Here is an 8,676-nt window from a genome sequence, read left to right as displayed (position 1 = left end):
CCGGCTTCAGTTAGCAGCAGTAGTGAAGGAATCGCTCGATCGGGTTCAGTAAACAGCCATCGATCGATCGCTCGGGTTTAGTAACGCGTAGCTTGCAGTGCAATCGCTCGGGTTCAGTTAGAGCCCAACACCTCGCTCGGGTTCAGTTCGAGCCAACGCCTCGCACACATGCGCGTACGTGTACAAGAGAAATGCGCATGGCTCGGCCCCCGACCTTCCACCGTAACCGGGAACTCCCCGAAATTTTCCTCGCCCTCGCTTCTACCACGGTTTTTTCCGTCATGGACGGCCCAAAGAATGTCATGCAGCTGCGTCTCCGGCCCGCCCAGGACGAAAAGCCCATTTTATGTCATGATTTTTTGTCATAGAAGTAGGAGCCCACCACATCTATGATGATACCAGGTTTTGTCACAATTATCGTCATAGAAGTGTCATATGTATGACAGAAAAAAAAATTCATTCGGCCCAAAATGTCACGGATGTGTCCTTTTTTATAGTGTAGTCATACGTGCTTATGGAAAAGAACTTGCATGACATCTTTGTCCTATCCTCCCGTGGCAGCGGGGTCCTAGTGGAAACTAAGGGATATTAAGGCCTCTTTTAATAAAGAACCGGAACAAAGCATTAGCACATAGTGAATACATGAACTCCTCAAACTATGGTCATCACCGAGAAGTATCCCAATTATTGTTACTTCGGGGTTGTCGGATCATAACACATAATAGGTGACTATAGACTTGCAAGATAGGATCAAGAACTCACATATATTCATGAAAACATAATAGGTTCAGATCTGAAATCATGGCACTCGGGCCCTAGTGACAAGCATTAAGCATAGCAAAGTCATAGCAACATCAATCTCAGAACATAGTGGATACTAGGGATCAAACCCTAACAAAACAAACTTGATTACATGGTAAATCTCATCCAACCCATCACCGTCCAGCAAGCCTACGATGGAATTACTCACGCACTGCGATGAGCATCATGAAATTGGTGATGGAGGATGGTTGATGATGACGACGGCAACGAATCCCCCTCTCCGGAGCCTCGAACGGACTCCAGATCAGCCCTCCCGAGAGAGATTAGGGCTTGGCGGCGGCTCCGTGTCGTAAAACGCGATGAAACTTTCTCTCTGATTTTTTTCTCCGCGAAATGGAATATATGGAGTTAGATTTGAGGTCGGTGGAGCATCAGGGGGCCCATGAGACAGGGGGCGCACCAGGGGGGGCACGCCCCACCCTCGTGGACAGGGTGTGGGCCCCCTGGCCTTGATTCTTTCACCAGTATTTTTTATATTTTCCAAAAGTTATGTCCGTGGATTTTCAGGTCATTCCGAGAACTTTTGTTTTCTCCACAATAAACAACACCATGGTAGTTCTGCTGAAAACAGCGTCAGTCCGGGTTAGTTTCATTCAAATCATGCAAGTTAGGGTCCAAAACAAGGGCAAAATTTTTTGGAAAAGTAGATACGTTCGAGACGTATCAGGGAGGTGCCCCGGTGTCGTATCACCATCACACTCCTATCTTTACCGTTTTTCTTAGTTCGATTCTTTTAGTAATATCTTGATCTAGTAGTTTGAAGTTTTGGTATGAATTAGTTTTGAGTTTTGCTTTGTGATCCTTCTATGTAATCGAGTCCGTGAGCTATATAATAAAGATTAGTGTTGAGTCAAGGGCTTTGCTATCTTGCTATGATCTTGAGAAAATAGAAATAATAAAAAGAAATAAAAGAGTTCATATTGATCTTATGGATAGTAATGACTTCACATATAAATAGTATGAGGCATAAAAGTTGTTGAGAGTTGACAAACATAGTTTTGGTCATCGTTGTGAGCACTCATAGGAAATAATAAAGAAAGAGAGGTTTTCACATATAAATATACTATCTTGGACATCTTTTATGATTGTGAGCACTCATTAAGTATGACATGCTAAAGAGTTGAAGTTGGACAAGGAAGACAACGTAATGGTTTATGTTTTCTCACATCTCCGTTAAAGTATATTGTCATGGATCGTCCAACATGTTGAGCTTGCCTTTCCCCCTCATGCTAGCCAAATTCCTTGCACCAAGTAGAGATACTACTTGTGCTTCCAAATATCCTTAAACCCAGTTTTGCCATGAGAGTCCACCATACCTACCTATGGATTGAGTAAGATCCTTCAAGTAAGTTGTCATGTTGCAAGCAATAAAAATTGCTCTCTAAATATGTATGACTTATTAGTGCGGAGAAAATAAGCTTTATACGATCGTGTGATATGGAAGTAATAAAAGCGAGGGACTGCATAATAAAGGTTCATATCACAAGTGGCAATATAAAGTGATGTTCTTTTGCATTAAGATTGTGTGCATCCAACCCTAAAAGCACATGACAACCTCTGCTTCCCTCCGTGAAGGGCCTATCTTTTACTTTATGTCTTTTACATTATGCAAGAGTCAAGGTGATCTTCACCTTTCCCTTTTTCATTTTATCCTTTGGCAAGCACCTCGTGTTGGAGAGATCCTGATATATATATCCAACTGGATGTAAGTTAGCATGAACTATAATTGTTGACATCACCCAAAGGTGAATACGTTGGGAGGCAAAATTATAAGCCCCTATCTTTCTCAGTGTCCTATTAAAACTCCATAACCATAAGTATTGCGTGAGTGTTAGCAATTGTAGAAGACTATATGATAGTTGAGTATGTGGACTTGCTGAAAAGCTCTATTCTTGACTCTTTCTGATGTTATGATAAATTGCAATTGCTTCAATGATTGAGATTATAGCTTGCTAGTTCTCAATGAAGTTTCTGAACCATACTTGACATTGTGAATAGATTGTTACTTGAGCATAAGAAATCATATGACAAAATCTATATATGTTCCTGTTATAAGAATGATCATGATGCCCTCATGTCCGTATTTTATTTTTATCGACACCTCTATCTCTAAACATGTGGACATATTTTTCGATATCGACTTCCGCTTGAGGAAAAGTGAGGTCTAAGCTTGGGGGAGTTGATACGTCCATTTTGCATCATGCTTTTATATCGATATTTATTGCATTATGGGTTGTTATTACACGTTATGTCACGATACTTATGGCTATTCTCTCCTATTTTACAAGGTTTATCATGAAGAGGGAGAACGCCGGCAGCTGGAATTCTGGGCTGGAAAAGGAGCAAATATTACAGACGTATTCTGCACAACTCCAAAAGTCCTAAAACTCCACGGAAGTTATTTTTGGAATTAATAAAAAATATTGAGGGAAGAAAATATCAGAGGGGGGCCACCCACTGTCCATGAGGGTGGGGGCGCGCCCTACCCCCTTGGGCGCGCCCCCCTGCCTCGTGGGCCCCCTGGCAGGCCTCCGGTGCCCATCTTCTGCTATATGGAGTCTTTTACCCTGGAAAAAATCATAGGCAAGCTTTCGGGGCGAAACACCGCCGCCACGAGGCGGAACCAATCTAGGGCTCTGGCGGAGCTGTTCTGCCGGGAAAACTTACCTCCGGGAGGGGGAAATCATCACCATCGTCATCACCAACGATCCTCTCATCGGGAGGGGGTCAATCTCCATCAACATCTTCACCAGCACCATCTGCTCGCAAAACCCTAGTTCATCCAATCTTGTATCAAAACCACAAATTGGTACCTGTGGGTTGCTAGTAGTGTTGATTACTCCTTGTAGTTGATGCTAATCGGTTTACTTGGTGGAAGATCATATGTTCAGATCCTTAATGCATATTAATACTCCTCTGATCATGAACATGAATATGCTTTGTGAGTAGTTATGTTTGTTCCTGAGGACATGGGTGAAGTCTTGCTATTAATAGTCATGTGAATTTGGTATTCGTTCGATATTTTGATGAGATGTATGGTGTCTCTCCTCTAGTGGTGTTATGTGAACGTCGACTACATGAAACTTCACCGTTATTTATGCCTAGAGGAAGGCATTGGGAAGTAATAAGTAGATGATGGGTTGCTAGAGTGACACAAGTTTAAACCCTAGTTTATGCGTTGCTTTGTAAGGGGCTGATTTGGATCCACTAGTTTCATGCTATGGTTAGGTTTACCTTAATACTTCTTCTGTAGTTGCGGATGCTTGCAATAGGGGTTAATCATAAGTGGGATGCTTCTCCAAGAAAGGGCAGTACCCAAGCACCGGTCCACCCATACCAAATTATCAAAGTACCGAACGCGAATCATATGAGTGTGATGAAACTAGCTTGACGATAACTCCCATGTGTCCTTGGGAGCGCTTTTCTAATTATAAGAAATTGTCCAGGCTTGTCCTTTGCTACAAAAAGGATTGGGCCACCTTGCTGCATCCTATTTACTTTCATTGCTTATTACTCTTTACAAATTATCTTATCACAAAACTATCTGTTACCTATAATTTCAGTGCTTGCAGAGAATACCTTACTGAAAACCGCTTGTCATTTCCTTCTGCTCCTCATTGGGTTCGACACTCTTACTTATCGAAAGAACTATGATAGATCCCCTATACTTGTGGATCATCAGTATACACATATTTTGGTTGCTATTGACTATGTTACTAAATGGGTAGAAGCTATTCCAACCAGTAGTGCTGATCACAACACCTCCATTAAAATGCTTCAGGAAGTTATTTTCCCAAGGTTTGGAGTCCCTAGATATTTAATGGCTGATGGTGGTTCACACTTTATTCACGGTGCTTTTCGTAAAATGCTTTCCAAGTATGATGTTAACCATAGAATTGCATCACCCTATCATCCTCAGTCTAGTGGTCAAGTTGAGCTTAGCAATAGAGAAATAAAATTAATTTTGCAAAAGACTGTTAATAGGTCCAGGAAGAATTGGTCTAAGAAATTAGATGATGCACTTTGGGCTTATAGAATAGCATATAAAAATCCTATGGGTATGTCTCCTTATAAAATGGTTTATGGAAAAGCTTGTCATTTGCCTCTTGAGTTAGAACATAAAGAATATTGGGCAGTTAAAGAACTCAACTATGATTTCAAACTTGCTGGTGAAAAGAGGTTATTTGATATAAGCTCATTAGGTGAATGGAGAACCCAAGCTTATGAAAATGCAACGTTATTCAAAGAAAAGCTTAAAAGATGGCATGACAAAAGAATCCAAAAGCGTGAGTTTAAAGTCGCATAATATGTTCTTTTGTACAACTCTCGTTTCAGATTCTTTGCAAGAAAGCTCCTCTCGAAATGGGAAGGCCCATATGTCATCGAGGAGGTTTACCGGTCTGGAGACATCAAAATAAATAATTCCGAAGGTACTAACCCAAAGGTTGTCAATGGGCAATGAATAAAGCATTATATCTCAGGTACGCCTATTAATGTTGAAAGCAATATCATCCAAACCTTGACACTGGAAGAGCACATAAAAGAGTCCTTCTGGAACACTCCAGAATTGTCAAAATAAGGACGTACGTGATACTATAAGTAAACAGACTATAAAAAATCCGCAAAAATATTTTCTGACGGAGTCCGGAAGGTGTCCCAGGTGGGCACAAATACCTTGAGGATTGAGAAGGGCTTGGCCACCCTGACTCAAAACCAGGAGAGCTTGGAGAGGATCATTGAGTAGAAATTCTATGATCTTGATGTCAAGGTAACTAAGATTCAGCCAGTGGTTGAGCATCTTCAGGAGGAAGTGGAGGAGAAGAAGAGTAAGTCTACTACAGATGCTTTTACTAGAGTGCACAGAAGTCAGAGGTCTACTCCAGTGCCTGTCGCAGACACAAGAGCTACTACATCTGCACCGGCCGCCACAGCTTCAGTGCCACCAGCTCCAGCGGCCACTCCACACTACAAGAAATATGTCAACTTGTGACCTTGACTATTGGTCACTGAAAGGTCATTGTTTTTTATTTGCAACCTTTTTGTGACCAAAAACAGAAGGTCAAAAGCTGGCGATCGTAAACTGAAATTAACGACCTTCTCTGTGAGAAGGTCATAGACGTCTACGACCAAAACAGGAGGTCGTTGAACCCATGACCTTTTGTTTTGGTCACTAGTTGTCTGCCCAGGCCACGTCGGATCCGACGTGGCAATCTGACGTGGCAAAATTGCGACCAATTGAAAAGGTCACTGACAAAATTCAGCCCGGTCCGATTAGGTGTTTTACATGGGCTGAGCCCAACAATTCAGCCCATTTAGTACATTTATTTCTGTTAATTTTTGTCAGCTACATGGGCCAAGCCCTACTGTTCAGCCCATCAACTTCTACGCACATTTGGCCTTTCAAGAATATACGTACTATTTTGTGCAACCTATTTTCTGGTTTACATTCAGCCTTTTTATAGAGTCAATGGAGTTGGTCCAATACACTTTTCGGCCCATTCACATATATGCGGCCCATATTCATACAAATGATTCTCCTTTTCAATAATTTTGCAAATAATTTCATAATTCATCACTAAATATGTTTACATCACAGGCCATAAAGCCCTACAAAATAGTATCACATGTTCCTATACAAAACTATCAAATCATACATACAACAAAACAGAATACAAAAAATTTAGTTCAACAAAAATTAGTTTTCTTCCTCTTCCATCTTCCAGAACACACAACACCTTGAAAAAAAGATGCCACAACAAAAATGGAAGGATCAGCCATTAGAAGCATATTGAATACAAGGGAAACAATCAAACTAAAAAAATGAAAGGCATTCTGATATATAAATTTGATGTAGATGAAATTGTATAAGCGAAATTTTTTTATTTCCTTAGACTTAGACCGCGCAAGACAAGAATTTTTTGCTATTTACAATTTCATATTCTTGTTACTAGATGTTCTATAGCACTATGAAATTTTTGACAACACGAATATTTTTTTATATTACCATAACAAACTGAAATGAAATCTGATTGCAAGATATATGGCATTATCAACAAGACAAAGCAAAATGTAATCTGATGGTTCACTTCATTGCCACACACTAACTGCTGACTATGACATGCATATATATAGTATCATGTTTGCAGAGGCATTTACTGTTGTGCAAGGGAGCAAAACCAATATGTAGAGAAGGGACTCGATCTGGTTGTCCCAGTAGGTTCCTTTCCTCACCAGCTCCCATTCCCGTTGCCGTACATCATACATCTAGCTCCCCCTGGTACACATGGCATAATTTAGGCGCTAGAAAGAGAAATTAGAGCTCCTTACACACTAGACAGACATAAACTTCAAAGCCAATAACAAGCATAGATAGCAGTTTATCATCGAAATGCAGTATGTCAAGACAACATGCTTGCAGTAACAAGTAGTAACATCAAGAGATCTATGCTTGGAATCACAACCAACCAATACTTCATTAACAGGTCACACATCAAAATTTGTGTTTAGAATAACTGTTGAAGATGGGTTCAGCTTCTATGCCTAGAATAACTACTCATGGTGAAATCTGGATCTGTATAGAAGCTACTAGTATGCAAAGTTGATCATGGTGCTACTGGCAGGCACTTGCACTGTTTTATTCTCCGCTGATCATATCAGGTTGTAAAAGCTATACAGTATTAAGTATAGACTAAGCAATACTGCATAGGCCTTTTCTTCTAGGTGTTCAGTTTATAAAAAAGTTGGCCAACAAAATTATTCAGTGGCAAGCCTCACATCTGTTGATGGATTCTGGCATCTTACCAGCACCGAAACACAGGCACGATACACAGATCAGATTAGGGCAAGGCAAACATTCTACCCAACAAGGACAATAGCCTATCCCACTACCAACTACCATCTCACAAAGCACGAAACAGCAACCACAGCATCAATATCACCTCTCTCTCTCTCAGAAAAAAAGCATCACTAGTCAAAGTGCTCGGGCAAACATCAGCTCACCTGATGAGTAAGGCCCTCTAGATGTCCCTTTGGGGGAGCTTGATCGCTCTGCTCTTCAGCAGCAACATCAGGCTCCATATCCGTGGCACCTGCGGACGTACTGCACACCCCAGTCTGCAAGAGATTCGAAAAACCATCACACAAACACAAGGTCCAAGGATGAACTGAGAGCGGGGAGGGGAAACATTAGTCATACCGTGAATCAAGATCAGCGTACAGAGTGGTAACGAGGGTCGTCTCTCCCTGCGCGTTCGACTTGCCAGTGTGACTGGTCAGTGAGAAGCATAGCTGGACACTTCACCTGTGTTAAGAACCAAGCAAATGGTAGTATAAGCACACGATGCACAAGTATATTAAATGGAGTAGAAAACTGCGCAGGCTGTGTTTAATCCCTCGACATGAACAATTCAGCTTCAGTTGGGTTTTACTTCAGTATGTCATCTGAAGAAAAAGGGGACATGTTTTTGTTCCATTTTTCGTTCACTAGATTAGTGTTCACCATTGAGTTGTAAATCCAATCCATTCGAGCACTATGAAGACAGAGCAATCCAAACTACTATTACTAATTTATAGAGATGTATAAGAAATAAATTAAACACAGAGCCGCGGTTTTCTGTAGCATATGAACCAAGACATGGAGTAAAAGTTATGTAGCCGTAAAAGACTACTTGAGGACTGACTTGACGGTGTCTTTTGCTAAAACAGACCCTTCTGCGCTTCAACGTGGTCTTACTATTCGTGCAAGGGGAAACGTACACTTTAGCATAAAAGGAAGCACACATTGGAACAGAGCTGCTCAGCCTATGAACCTAGCAAACCTACTCATTACATGATTATTTGGTGATACATTCAATC

General features: G+C 41.1%; 1 long non-coding RNA gene across 1 annotated transcript; it reads right to left on the bottom strand.

Moving 5' to 3' along the window:
* Nucleotides 1-6,367: 6,367 nt before the first annotated feature.
* LOC119282036 lies at nucleotides 6,368-8,139 on the bottom strand. Its single transcript, XR_005138612.1, has 2 exons — nucleotides 7,822-8,139; nucleotides 6,368-6,557 (listed from the first exon to the last, which is right to left on the bottom strand). It is a non-coding gene; the product is annotated as an uncharacterized LOC119282036 (long non-coding RNA).
* Between the last annotated feature and the right edge of the window lie 537 nt (nucleotides 8,140-8,676).

The sequence above is a fragment of the Triticum dicoccoides genome, chromosome 3B (genome assembly GCF_002162155.2).
Source record: "Triticum dicoccoides isolate Atlit2015 ecotype Zavitan chromosome 3B, WEW_v2.0, whole genome shotgun sequence".
Lineage (NCBI taxonomy): Eukaryota > Viridiplantae > Streptophyta > Magnoliopsida > Poales > Poaceae > Triticum > Triticum dicoccoides.
Note: the sequence above shows the minus strand (reverse complement) of the source record. Positions and strands in the feature narration are given on the sequence as shown.